The 13,551-nt window shown below is 46.2% G+C and overlaps 1 protein-coding gene across 8 annotated transcripts in view; it reads left to right on the forward strand.

The window, feature by feature from the left end:
* The window catches only part of SUSD6 (sushi domain containing 6), a 90,472-nt gene that overhangs the window by 26,071 nt on the left and 50,850 nt on the right, over positions 1-13,551 (forward strand). Inside the window, exon 1 of one of the 8 annotated variants that reach the window (XM_021099405.2) lies at positions 10,055-13,485. The exons of 6 other annotated variants lie outside the window; for them this stretch is intronic. The gene's annotated coding sequence lies outside the window, so the exon portion shown is untranslated. Of the gene's footprint in view, positions 1-10,054; positions 13,486-13,551 lie in introns of those variants that run through there. One more of the 8 variants, XM_084969582.1, reaches the window with a different exon arrangement.

Below are 13,551 nucleotides of genomic sequence, written 5' to 3' on the forward strand. Positions count from 1 at the left end.
GCTGCAGCTCAGCTCTGGTCCCCTAAGGCCAGGGTTCTCAGCTGCAGCACTGTTGACATTTGGGGCCAAATAATTTTGTTCTAGGGGGGCTGTCCTGTAGGATGTTTAGTGGCATCCCTGAGCCCTACCCTCTAGATGCCAGTAGCACTCCCCCCAAGTTATGACCATCAAAAATGCCTCCCGATGTTGTCAGATACTCTGGGTCGGGGGTGGGGTGTAAAAGAGCCCCGAGCTGAAAACCACTAGTTCGGGCAGCAAGTATTTTGTGAAGGAGGGTCCCTCCGTCTTAGGCACTTATGCAGTGGTATTTTGAAAACGGGGTTGTCTCAGAGTTACAAAGAAAGCATAAAAAACAGATGGGGCCCCGGTTTTCCTGGGACCTTGTAGTTAGTTTATAATTTAGTGGGGAGACCAGACCAGCCAGTGCCTGGGACAGATAAATGCCCTTTACCCCTGGAGGGTAGAGCCCCAGCCTGGACTCGGAAGAGTGAGGTGCCACCCAGGGTGCTTAATGAGGAGGAGGTTGTGCTACCCTGGGCTGGATCGCATAGCTAAAAATGGAATACCACCCAGCCACCTCTGAGTTATTCTTACCTACTTCTCAAGGAGCGTGCTCTCATTTTCCAAAAAAAAAAAAAAAAAAAATTTCATCTGAATCTGTAAAGGCCAGTCAGCCATATTAATCAATAGCTGTGTCGTTGAAGGGAGAGAGGCCCCCTCCCTCTGGTGGGGCTAACTCAATCCTTAATGAGATTTACGATTTATTTCCTACTTGGTTTTCTTCTGCTATGCGATGAATCCTCTGATAGACCTTTCTTGTCTATTTGCCAGTGTGTTGTGTTGTCTACATCAGAGCTGTAATCTCTCATGTTCTGAGTACATAGTTATAAAACATGGGTAAATGCCCCTTTGTATGAGCCTGAGATGGTCTTTAACCCCTTTTTATTCTTCATAGGATACTGTACTTGCAAATGATTCTAAGACCACTGAGCTTCCATCCTGTGCTCACTGCAGGCCTCCCTGAAAAATCTTACTGCGGAGCACAAAAAATGATGGGAACTTAACTGGTGTCAGACTGGTCCTTAACTGGTCCTTAACTGGTGTCAGATTGATTTTTTTCTCCCAATACTTTAAACATGATGCTCCATTGCCTCGTGGGCTGCATTGTTTATAACAGTAGACTTGCTAGAATTCTTTGTTCCTCTCCTACTCTCTCATGGCTGCTCTTAATATTTTCTCTCTAATGCTAATTTTCATCATTTTGACTGTGATGTGCCTTGTATTTTCTTTTTGCGCTTCTTCTTCTTGGAGTTTGATGAGCTTCTTGAATCTATGAGTTTATAGTTTTCATCAGATTTGGAAAATTTTCAGTCATTATTTTTTAAAAAATTGTGCCTACCCATGCACCCTCCTCATGCTCCAGTTACACACCTGTTAGGCTGCTCGATATTGTCACCCTGATGACTGATGTTTCTGTGTGTATCACTTTGGGTAATTTCTGTTGTTAGGTTTTCAAGTTCACTAATTTTTTTTTTTTCCTTTTGCAGGGTCTAATCTGTTAACCCCATCCTGTATATTTTTCATTTCAGATATTTGTATTTACCCCTCTACAAATTCAATTTGTCTTCTTTATGCCTTGCATAGCTCTCCTCATCATGCTCACGCCTTCCTCTTTTCTCTTGAACGCGTAGAGTTTATTTGTCATAGAGATAAGAACATCCCTGTCCACTAATTCTGTCATCTGTGTCATTTCTAAGTCTGTTTCTGTTGTTTGATTGTTCTCATCATGTGACCATATGTCATGGTCATATTTTTCTGACTCTTTGCAGGCCTGTTAATTTTTTTTTTCTTTTTTGGTCACACCCACGGCATATGGAAGTTCTTGGGCCAGGGTTCAAATCCGAGCCACAGCTGCAGCCTACGCCACAGCTGCTGCAACACCAGATCCTTAACCCACTGTGCTGGGCTGGGAATCGAATCCACGCCACCACAGAGACAATGTCAGGTATTTAACCTGCTGCACCACAGCGGAAACTCCTCTTTGCATGCTTGTTAATTTTTGAGTTGAAGCCATAGTCGCACATTGTTGGGTGCTGGAACTTTTGTATTCCTTTAAATACTTTTTGGCTTTGTTCTCAGGAGCAATTCAGTTAATAATTAGAATTGGTTTGATGCTTTCAGGCCTTGCTTCTCAGCTTTGTAGAGTGGGTCCAAGCCAGCTTTTAGTCTAGGGCTAGGATAGCCCCACTTCTGAGGCCAAACCCTTCTGAAGATTCCTTCCAGTGCCTCGTGATTAGATTTTTCCACTTTGGCCAGTGGGAACCTGTAAATTTCTGGCTCTCTGAGCTCTGGGAGAAAAGCTGCCTCCTTCCCTGTGGTTCTTCCCTCAGCCTTGCTAGTTTCTGCAAACATATGATGGATCAGGACTCAACCTCTGCAAGTCTCTGGAGTTTTTTCTCTCTATAGCTCCCTCCTTTTGGTTACTTTGCCCTACATGTTCCAGGCATCTTGGCATCCCCAAATTCCCAACTCTGTCTCTTCAGCCCAGTGGAATTGTTGAATGCTTTCAGCTTTGCTATCCCTACTCTGTGGCCCGAAGATGCCTTAGGGAGTTAGATGGGGCACTAGTAGGGCTCACTCTATTTCTTTCTCTTTTCTCAAGGATCACTGCCCTTTGCTGCTGTTGTTGAATATCTGAAAAACATTATTTCATGCATCATATCTTTTTTAGTTGTTAAGAAAGGTGAGTAAATCTAGACCCTGTTATTCCATTAGACTTCTCAGACCAATTTTTAACCTTGAATGTCTTTGTCTGCCTATGTTTACTTGCTGAATGGATCCATTGAGACAAATTTTATTGGGAATTCAAGCAGGTTCATGTCAGTTTGTCATTTATTGAATACCTACATTGTCCAAAAGAAAAGCATGGTGTAGTGTCACGCTGTACATGGTATAATCTGTAACTGTACCTGTGATCTAATGCTATGCTTTCTAGCAGAACCCTGGGTGTGTGCTTCCAGGAGTTATCCTGGCATGAACGTACACATATACGTACTCTTGGAGCTCTTTCCTGTACCTCCAGACCATCATCCCATTGTACCTGGGTAACTAATTGAATAGGCACAATTCGATGAGCAAATAGCAGGTGCTCAGCTGCCTGCCCATTTAAGGCCCTGACAGTCCTGTGGGGGGAGAGGAGGAATGCTGAATTTCTATGTGCAGTGGCCCTTCCATCTTAACCTGGTTTCACTCCGTGCCAAATACTATATTAAACTCTTTAAAAATGTGTGAATCACGAACTCTTCACAATTCTATGAAATAGGTATGTCTACCCTAATTTTATATACGACAAAGCAGAGGCTCGCTGCAGGTCAAGCAGAACACCCCGCACCCCTCAGAAGCAAGAGGCAGAATTAGGATTTGAATTACCTTTTGTATGACTCTAAAAGCCACATGGTAATTGATTCTGTAAATAGCTTTTATTTCCCTCTTCTGGCTGCCATTTACATTCCTGTTTTGTCTTTGACACTTTGGCTGTGTGTTCCCATGTGTTTTTACTTTCCGCCTCATTGTAGTTATTTGTGTTACCTGTCTGCTGGGGAGCCCAGTAGATTGTAAACTCTTTAAAGTTGTGACCTCCCCCCCCATCTTTGTACCATACATGGAATCTAGCATGAGTAGATGTCCATTATATGTGTTGAATGAAGTCTGTAAGTTCCTTAGGAAAGGTTTGTGTTGGGAATTAGTCCAGATACCTTGTCTGGAGGGAGATATCAGATTCCCTCATTAATTTATGATGTTTCTTTCTCTCTCTCTTTTTTTTAGGGCCGCAACGGTGGCTTATGGAAGTTCCCAGGCTAGGGGTTGAATCGGAGCTGCAGCTGCCCGTTTACGGCACAGCCACAGCAACACCAGATCCGAGCCACATCTGTGACCTACACCACAGCTCACAGCAACACCAGATCCTTAACCCACTGACTGGGGCCAGGGATCGAACCATGTCCTCATGGATACTGGTTTGTTACCGCTGAGCCACAATGGGAACTGCTGATGTTCCTTTCTCATCTGCCATGTTTATCACAATCCCTCTTAACATCTTCTAGAATAATCCCTGGATTTTATGAAGTTCTTCATTTGCTACCTCTGCCTGAACTTTGACTAATTTGATTATTTTTGAGCCTGTGTTTGGAGATCTAAGGGAATATTCCTTCTTGTGGATTAATCGGATTTCTTTCTTCCCCAGGCCTGATGGAGAGAGCTGGAGGTGTGGCTGGAGCTAGAACTAGAGGGACGCTATACCTAGAGGGGGTCATGTAAGGGCAGAGGTGGGGCTGGGGCGTGGGACTAATCATGGGGGAAGGAACAGTAGTAGGCAGGCTCCCGCGTTTCATTTTTGCTTGAAGCCTCATAGTCCAGCCTTGACAGCTGACAGGAAGTTTGGGCAAGTTGTGAGGAGGAGAACAGGAAGAGTCATGGTTTGGTTGTAAATTAGGAGGCATCTCAGAACTTACACAAGGTGGAGAGCATGTGGAGCCAGAAGACAGTGTCTTGTTTGCTCTGAATGTTCAGGGGACTCTCCATGGGGTTGGGGGTGTCTCTGAGCTCTCTGGGAAGTTCTCTGGGACTGTTAAGCTTCAGCAGATGGAGGTGAAGAACATGCTCCTAGGATCCTGAACCTGACCCAGAAGCTCCAGGGAAAATACTCAGGTGACATTGGAGTGGAAAGGAGGGAAATAGCAGAAACTGAGACCATATTTATGGAGAATTTTCAGGCCTGAGAGACACTGGGAAAGGCCATTTCTCTGGCCCTGCCACTAGGTTGACCACTTGTCCTGAATCCTACAGAAGAAGTAGGCGTTTTGGAAGAGGGGTGATGGCATGGAGAGCCTTTTGCTTTTGTTGGAGATTAAGGAAGCAGGCAGGTCTTAAATATTCATCTCCAGCGTCTCCTTAGCATTGGCCAAATCATAGTATGTAGGAGTGTCAGCTCAGGGGACACTCCATGGGGTTGGGGGTGTCTCTGAGCTGTCTGGGAAGTTCCAGAAGCTTTAACTCAAATCCTTGGGTTAACCGAGAAGGTACAACTTATACACATTCCTCCTAGCCATCATCTAGTCTGTCTTCTCCCTTCTTTTCCAGTTCCTTCCTTCCCCCCTGCCAAAGTTTTGCCCTTATTGTGTCTGCTTTCTCACTTTGAATTCATGTTAAATTCAGCCTGATCTGGCCTCACCAGTATAGTCAAATTGTTCTTGCTGAGATCACTAGTGATAGCCCAGTGGCGTTATTTTAGTCTTCATTTACTGGACCTTTGCTGCATCTGCCATTCCTCCTCACATCCTCCTTGCATCCCTCCCTTGACAGCTGTGATGCACAGGCTCCTGCTCTCCTTGTGCTTTTTAGGGTGCCTTCCCTGGTCTCCCCTTCCTCGATGTGCCTGTTTGGAAAGTTACGTGTTCTCCCGAGGATTCTGTCTTGAGTCTCTTCTCACTCAACTCTCTCACCCGGGTGAGGTCATCTATTTCACATGATTTGAACCCTCATGTACAGGCTGATAACTCCAGGGCTGTATCCCAAGCTTGGAGCACTTTGCAGAGCTTCATCCTCATTTCTGATTTACCTGCTCGATCTTTCTACTTGGATATCCTTTAAGCACCTGTAATTCAGCCCGTCTGAGAATAACCTGAGTTACATTCATCACATTCTTCACCAAGGCCTGCCGTCCATCTTGTTCTTTTCCTCCTCCGGTACCTTCAGCCTTTCACCCAGTCACAGGCCAAAAACCTAGGCATTACCTTTTATTGCTCTCACTCATCTCAAGCCGGTTCATTTTTGGCGCTTCTACAACCTTTGGCACATTGTGGATGCTGAGTGAATAAGAGAAAACGTTTTTTAAATTTCATCTGATTTTAGTTACAGTTTAGCACTTTGGCCTTGATAAAGCCAAACACCTCTGATTTCACTCTAATTTGGGGACAAGGACATTTGATTTTTGACCACATTCAAATGATATTAAGGAAAAGGCACTTTTTTTGGGTTCAAAACAGGAATACTTTGCGGGGGGATTAGTCATTATTAGAAGTGGGTGGATTGGCCACCTGCTCTCTTGTAGGGCTCTCCAAGGAGCTGCTCCTAGTTAAAGATGAAGTGGGTGAAATTGGATTGTGCTGGTGCAGGAGGGCGTTTGTCCTTCATGCACAGGGCAATAGAGGCAGTGTGTTCGGGGTGAACTTGCTGTGTGCTGTGGCTTCATTGCAAGTAATAGGTAAGACTTCTCCCCTGGGGAGAGTGACCTGCCCCCTTTAGCTCATTGATGGGTTTCCTTAGTTGTATTTTCTAACATAAACATTGAGGATGCGTTTGTAACTGTCATGCTTCCCCAAGTTGACCTCCCTTTCTTTCTATCTAATGCCCTTAAAAAAAAAGGAAAGAAAAGAGAGAAGGAAGAAAAGGAGACGATGACTTGAAGAGTTACAGGATTTTGGAGCCAGAGATGCTCTTTAAGCAGTGGTCATCTAGCTCAACCCTTATATTTTCAGATGATGGTGACGGTAATGATGGCTGGAAATAACTATAACACTTAGCATTTTTGGTGACTTACTATGCTAAGTGCTTTACATGTATTTCCCGTATGATACTTGTGGTAGCCTTGGGAGGTAGCTACTATTAGTGCTATTTTTATAGATAAGGAAACTGAGGTCCAGAAAGATTGGATAACTATATTCGGGTTAAGAGGATGCTGAGCAGCTATTTGTGCAAAGAGATGAAGCGTCTTGCTTAGTCAAGGTCAAGTTTTCTGGTTAGAGGCAGAACATGAGCAGACTCCAAGTCTCCTGACCTTGAGCTCAGGGAGCCTGTATTTTTGTTTTCACCTGGAAATTTATTCTCGCTGGTCATTTTTGTCTCATTTCTCGTTCAGCCCCTTTTAATTTCAGTGAAACCGAATGAAGCAGAGGAAAGAGTGGTTTAGAGTTGGGGTTTTGGGTGAGTTTTTACAGTTTATTTTTAAATAGGCAGCCTTCCCAGACCGACTGGGAATGTAGCAGAAGGCCTGAGAACCAGGAAGTGACACAGACCTGTTTATACCATCCCACTTGTGGGCCTTTGGAAAGCAGTCCACAGAGATGGTAAAAAGTAAACATAACTGCTTTAGCCAGTTCTCTTGGGTTTGCTATTTTTGACCTGGAGGAGGTGTTTCCTGCACAGCTATGAGTGAGTACATATTTGAAAACCTAAATCTAGCACCTAAACATCCCCATGAATGAAGGTAGATAGATATTTATTTCTTGCTGCCGACAGCAGCATTCAGAGGGTCTTGACAGACAAAATTATCGCTATTTATTTCTCCTCTCTCCCTCTGCCATCCTCTTGGTGAATTGTTCTTCCTCTTCTTTTTCTTCCTTTGTAATTAGCACTATTCATGCAACGCTGTCCAGAGAGCTCACCAAATCTGTGTACAGTCTTCAAGGTCCAGCTCAAAGCTTTCTCTTTGACTGCCCCCCCACCTCCCAACCAGAAGCCTTCATTCTTAATTTCCTCTGTGTTCTCACGCCACTTTTTAAAATTAAAAACAAAACCTAGTAACAGTTTCACAGCGTTGTATAGATAAACATGCAGTTCCTCTCACTAGATTGTGAATTCCTTGAGAGTAGGAGCTGTGTCCCACTTCATCTCTCTGTTCACCCAAGCCTTGCACTGAAGACAGCCAGTAAATATTTGCTGAATTGCAGTATAGTCACTGCAAACACAGAGCCCTAAGAAATCAGATTTAGCAAATCAGCTTCCCAGAGTGTATTTGCCAAGTGGGCATTGAAGCCTGCTCCACTCGGCTCTGATGGGAACCAAGCAGAGGGGTGTGATGACACATAGATGTATCTCTGGGCTCCAGGAACCAATTTCAGTCACTTCTGCCAAGCATCTGTTTTGCTACCTGGCAAAACTTTAGGACTTATGTACCCATTTCCCCTCATGTTTTATATCTGCTGCTACTGTGCCATCTTGTATTTCCTACAGGAGTTATATATACCTTTGGGTTTATCTTTTTTTCTCTTTCAGTGAACAAGTAAATGTTGAGCACTTTGGGGCATAGACAGAGGCAGAGTTGGTTGTCTCTGTAGGCATTTACTACCTGCAGTAAATGCAGCATTCAGCAGTTAAGTCACTGTGAGCAGGCCTTGGGGAAGGATACGATGGGTTCTCCCAGTCTTCCAGGCAGTGATACTCTGGGTTCAGAAGAGCCTGTCATACTTGTGGGCTCAACTGATGAGTCTTCCCAGAGGAGATGCAAATAAGCTTGACCTTGTATTTGGAAAAAAGAGCAGGGAGCCCTTTGCAGTAGGAAAGCAGGAGGAGGGAAGACTTCGAGGTCCCTTCAGTTCCATGTATCTGTAAAGTGAGGGTAGTGGCACCTATATAATGAGGTAGTGAGTGTGTGTATGTGCATGTGTGTATGTGTCTCAGACATGTAAGCTCTGTGTCCTTATCCTTTGCTACAATATATTCGGGCTAGAAAACCTAGGTTCCCTGAGACACAAATAACATTTCAGTATATTTACATACAAGATTATTAACATTGAGGGGAGGGAATGTTAAGTTCCTTAAAAGAAATATTTTTAGCACTTTATGGGCGAGACTTTTGGAGGTTCGCTTGAACTCACTGGCTCTTCTTTTATCTAAACTAACTTTGTGTTTTGAGCCTATTCTCAGGGCATACATTTCCAGCCCAGCTGAAGTGGTGACCTTTGGCAGTCTGGTGGGGGCTCAGTCACAGGCTGTTAGAGCAGGAAGGGGCCTTCGCCAGCACTAATTTGTGGGCCCAGTATTCCACACACTGGAGTTCCCGTTGTGGCTCAGGGGCTAATGAACCCGACTAGTATCCATGAGGATGTGGGTTCAATCCCTGGCCTCACTCAGTGGGTTAAGGATCTGGCATTGCTATGAGCTGTGGTGTAGATCGCAGACGTGCTCTTGGACCTGGTGCTGCTGTGGCTGTGATGTAGGCCCGAAGCTACAGCTCTAATTTGACCCCTAGCCTGGGAACTTCCATATACCGCATGTGTGGCCCTAAAAAGACAAAAAGACCAAAAAAAAAAAAAAAAAATCCACACACTGTCCTGAGCCTTTAGATTCATCTTTATTTCTACCTCATGACAACCCAGTGAGGTGGCTGTTACTTAACCTAGTTTATAGATGGGAACTGAAACTAACTTACCCTGGACCACCCAACTGAGACCATCCAAGCAGACCAGAGATGCTGGCCCAGGTCGCCAGGATCTTTCCATAGATCCAGCCTTCCTGAGAGAGATGCATTTGAATTGTTTCGTTTTACTGATGAGGAAAGAGAGGCTCAGAGAGGCGAAGTGATTTGTCCTAGTTCAGCCCGTCTGTCTAAAGAAGTAGTTTCCTGCCTTCGGAGCCAGAAATTTATGGCCTGAGCCAAGTTCCTGCTCACAGGCACTCCGCCTTCTCTCTCCTTTTTTCTGTCCTGTCTTGAGACTGTCTTGTTTTCTTCTCTTCTGTCCTTCTCTTCTGCCTTTTCTCTTTCGACTCCTATTGCCTTGTGTGTGTGTGTGTGTGTGTGTGCACACGCGTGTGCAGAAGCTTTTGTTGTTGTTGTTAGATGTTTGTTATTTTTGGAAAGCACTTTAGGAACACTATGTACAGATGGCCTATACAAATGTGCTGATGGATTGATTAAGCTCTAAATGGGAAAGTGGAGTCTCCTGAGTTTGCTGCAGTGCAGAGGGAGGTGGATGCTGGGATAGGTTGGGGGAGCTGCAGGGGGAGAGGACCGCTCACGAGGAATAGAGGATGGATTTAACATTTCTTCCTTCTAGTGGGACCTTTTGTTGACATATGTTTTCAAAGGAAATACTTCTGGGCTCCTCCTCTTCCCTAGAAGACATTCCAGATTCCTTAGAGCTGAAGGGACAATTGGGGATCATCCAGACCCGTCCCCTGAGGACCAGGAGGCGTGATAGACTTGCCTGAGGCCAACCCACCATTGAGGGGTGGAGCCGGGACTCAGGGCTGTCTCCTGCATTCAGGTCCATGCTACAGTCATCCTGCTGCTAGGTTCTAGGAAAGAGATGTTGGAGACTGTAGAAGGTTTAGGGTGTCTGCTGGTATTCTTGCTGTCTGCAGCGTGAGGAGCAGGGCAGGGGAAGGTGTGAGACCGAGAAGAGGCAGTGAGCATTTCCAGACAGACAAGACACCTCCCCTACCCTGGCTTAGGTGGCTTCTGAGAAAAGCTGAGGGTTAGCTTTGTGGTTTGTAGCAGGTCAGTTTGAAGACAGATTTGATATTTGGGTCCTTTGGGCTTTGGAGAGGGAGATGAAAAGGAAATGGATAAAGTAACATTATGGCTGTCAAGGATCTCCAAAGTCCAGCAGACAACCTTGTGCCTGTAGAAGCTGTCAGAAGTTAGTGGCACAAGAGAAGGGGGCGATACAGAGGTTGTTAGCAGGATTGGAAGGAGCTGTTTATCTCCAGGGAGGAAAAGAGTAAACTGAAGGCACCTAGAAGTCATGTCATTTGGTCGTTTGGAGGCGGGGGAGTGGGAGGCATTAAGATCTGATAAACATTTTTGTATGTTTTGCAGCTGTGGCTCAGCCAGTTTAGGGTGAGTGGGAGAGAAGAAGAGGGGGGACCTCGCAGGGGGAGGTAAGGGAGGGCACCCCTTCTCTTGCTAAACCCTCTGGGGAGCTTTGGACCTCACAGTTAGCGCTTCTTATCTTCACAGGCTAGGACGTCATGGTTGACTTCTGTTCCGACTTCATGAACTGTTCCTTTGTCTCCCCCTGGTCACCTGGCGGTATCGGGCTTGGTGACGATGGCTAATCAAAGGAACTAATGCTTATTCTAGAGTTTCCAGACTAGTCTGAGGCAAGGAAAGGATTTATGTTGGCTTTACCTGTCCAGGTCCCTCTCATGACTCATGGAGAGATGGCTGTGGTTTAGGGAATAATCTGTCCTGAATATTCTGTGTGAACCGAGGCTGAGCTCATGGAGCTGTAGAGAAACCCACCTCACCCCTGGGAGCCAAGCTTGGCCCGGGCAGGACCCTCTGCCTCCACAGAGGAGAGCTCCGAAGAGTGTGACACGACCGTGACACGACTGTGACGTTCCCCATCGCAGGGATAGGCCCCAGGGCGACCAGGCCTGTGGGTTGTGGAGATCCGGCTCTGGCGCTGTCTAGGGGACCGGGGGCCCTGGCTGCTTCACGCCTGGCCCTGCCAGTGCTGCTGCCTCCCTAGGCTGGGAGTCATTTTTCAAGGTGACTCTAAGGATATCGTTAATCTGAGCAGGCTCTTTGGTTAATCTGGAAGCATCTATGGCAACAGCAAGCAAGCAAACTATGTGAACTTTGAGCTTGAGTTACAGGTTGTTTTCAGCACCAGAAGCCTGCCATGCCTGTCATCGTTTTTACGAGCAGCTTCTCAGGTCGCCCTCTGCCGTCTCGGCTTGTCGGCTCAGACTGGAAATAGAAGGACCTGAGCCTTATGGGTTTCCAGAGCAGTCCCTTACATTTTGTCCCCCTGGAGCCTCACAGGAGCTGGTGAGAGAATTCAAAGGAAGCAGCAGCTCCATTTTGCAGATGCTGAACCAGAGGCAGAGACGAGGGAAGTTCCTGCCCAAGTTCAGAGTCTTCCTCTTGGAGGCCCGTTCTGGACAGGAGACGAGTGTTCCTAACGTCACCCTCAGCAGAGCACAGTCACTCAGCTTTTGATGTTTTGGATTCACAGAGCGGGGAGAGGCCAGATTCTCACCCTAAGGGGCTGACAGTAGCTCACGGGGGTCTCCTTTTACCACAGGCTGTCAGCGTGGCAGCCTCAGTCCCAGGAAGGAAGATGAGAAGGGAGAAGGCAGATCTTCCATGACTCCCCCTCACCTGGTGTTTTGGAAGGGAAAGCTGGCTGCTGGGGGAGGAGACGGTTATGCAAAGAGAAGCACGTGGCTAAGAGAGAGACCCCAGAGCCCGTCTGTGAAAATGGGAGCCAGAGAACCTTCAGGACCAGCTGGTGGTTGGTGGCAGCTGGTAACGCCAGGCCGTCTCCTGTCTCCTCAGCTCTGGTTTAGATGCTGTACGCCTTGCGAGGATGGCTGGGCACAGGCTGGGAAAGTGAGGCGTGTTACTTCCAGCTTCCCCTTTAATCATAATTTTTCCCTGGTTTTGTTTGCTTGTTTGTTTGTTTTTTAATTGTGGCAAAATACACATAAAACAAAATCCACCATCTTAACCATTTTTAAGAGTAGTATTAAGTACATTCATAATGTTAAGCCGCCATCACCACCATCCGTCTCCGTAACCCTTCATCTGGCAGAACTGAAACTCTATACCCATTAAACAGCAGTTCCCCATTCCTCCCTCCCGCCAGCCCCTGACAGCCACTGCTCTACCTTCTGTCTCTAAATCGTACGTTTTTGGTTTTTTTTAAATCAGGGGAAGTGGTCACCAGCATACCAAAGGAATACTGAAGTGAAATTTTTTTTCTTTTTTTTTTTAGTCTTTTGCTTGTGTTTCTCTAGGGATAATGAATACCAAGTCGTAGTTTGTTCTAAGTGTTTTTCTTTTTACTTGATCTAAATCCACAATTCAAGGACTGATGTTATTTTTTTTTTTTAATTCAGTTTTCAAAGCCGATCCTTTCTTTGAATGATTAGATATAGTGAGACCCTTTCTCCACGGGAGCTGGGTTTTCCCACTTTGGGCGATAACCCTGGGGTGGTGGGGATTCACTTTTCCCTGTACTGTTTCCGAAGCACTAGCCCTTGGCTCAGCCATGTGTGTGAGCTTTCCATGACTACCCTCTGTTCATCTTTTCTCCGCAGAGCCCGCATTCCCGCCACTCAATCTTTGTTCTGCACTTGGTCAGGTCTTAGGCTTCATGATGGAGTTGGTCCCTTGGCCCAGGTAGCTGCTTTAAGTGGTAAGGTGGGAACCAGCTGTTTCCTTCTCATAAGTGTGCGTCTCTCCCTGGTTCCATACTGGCTCCTCCCATGAGTATTCACGAGCTTGGCAGACATTTGCTGCCTGCCTGTCAGGTGCCAGGCCCTGTGCCGACTCTTGAAGGTTCCAAGTTGAGTAATTCACCGGTACCTGCCTTCAAGGAACTTGGAACCTAATAGGGTGAGACAGATAAACAGATGAAATAACCTGCTAGGGTGCGATCAGAGCAGGGTGCTCAGGGCACTTGAGAGTAAGAAAGGGGTCAGTTCTGCTGGCGATGGGCGTGGTGTGACGTGTCAAAAAAGAATTCCTCCAGGACGTGACCCTTGAGCTGAGCCTTGAAGCTGACTGTGTTCCTGCAGAGGGAGCAGTCAGGTTTATTGGAGTGTCGATCAGTCTGTTGAGGGAGGACATAGGTTGCCAGCAGGAAGGCCTTGCTGTGTTACTTTTATTCTGTGTTTTATCCATTGGTGTGAATAGGCAAGGCAGACACAAGGTACAGCACTCAAGGACGCTGAAGGGAGTACACACACTGAAAGGTGAGTTTTCTTCCCTGTTAATACCAGTCCTCCCTCCCTGATGGTACTTGGTAGCTACCAGTTTCT

This window comes from Sus scrofa, chromosome 7 (genome assembly GCF_054392235.1).
Source record: "Sus scrofa isolate SSC_HxYL_T2T_F1_AM1 chromosome 7, Sscrofa_HxYL_maternal_Yorkshire_Landrace_v2.0, whole genome shotgun sequence".
Classification (NCBI taxonomy): Eukaryota; Metazoa; Chordata; class Mammalia; order Artiodactyla; family Suidae; genus Sus; species Sus scrofa.